Below are 840 nucleotides of genomic sequence, written 5' to 3'. Positions count from 1 at the left end.
TTTAATCTAAATAGTGCATCCTCCTATATCCTATAATATTTGTCTTGGTTATTTATAAATATTTGGAAAAAGGCTCTGATATACCCATCAACTTAGTCATTGGGAGTTGATTCCCTTGTTATGAAAGTAACTCATATATACTCTTATTGTTATTCAAACGACTCACATATATTTTACCATTACAAAATGAACTCATATATATAAAAAAATTAATTCTAAATTTATATTTTTTGTTTGCCTGCCTAACACAACAAATAAATAGAAAAAATACATGTTTACTACAAACACAATTTCTAATAAAATATTATTGATGAAAAAATCTAATCTGATTTACTTGTCATGATGACTAAAAGTATTTAGCCCCAAATATTTTATCATATTACATAAAATAAATTAGTATTAATTTTTATTTTTATTTTAATAAATGTGTAGAGAGATAATTGTAGTGGAAGAAAAACTTGGAGTAAGTAAAAAAAAGAACTAATCGAACAAACATCTCTACCTTATCTACTAAATTTCACTATACTTAAAAAATAATTATTTTCATCATTTCACGGAGAATGATCTAATTTAATTTGACTTCGAGTTTAAAAATATAAACTTTTTTTATAAATTTTATAGTTCTAAATAAAAATTAGGTCAAATGTATAAAATTGTTATTTGATCTTGTGACTTTAAACATGACACATAGAAAACTAAAATTAAGATATTACAGAAAAAAAGTTATTCTTTTTTAAACGAACTAAAAAAAATGATATTACTTTTTTAAACGAAGGGAGTACATAATATTTCACTCTTTCTCCTTTCCTTTCACTCATTCACTTTCCCCTCCCAGCCCCC

Source organism: Solanum pennellii, chromosome 2 (assembly GCF_001406875.1).
Source record: "Solanum pennellii chromosome 2, SPENNV200".
NCBI classification, from domain to species: domain Eukaryota; kingdom Viridiplantae; phylum Streptophyta; class Magnoliopsida; order Solanales; family Solanaceae; genus Solanum; species Solanum pennellii.
This window is presented reverse-complemented; position numbering follows the sequence as displayed.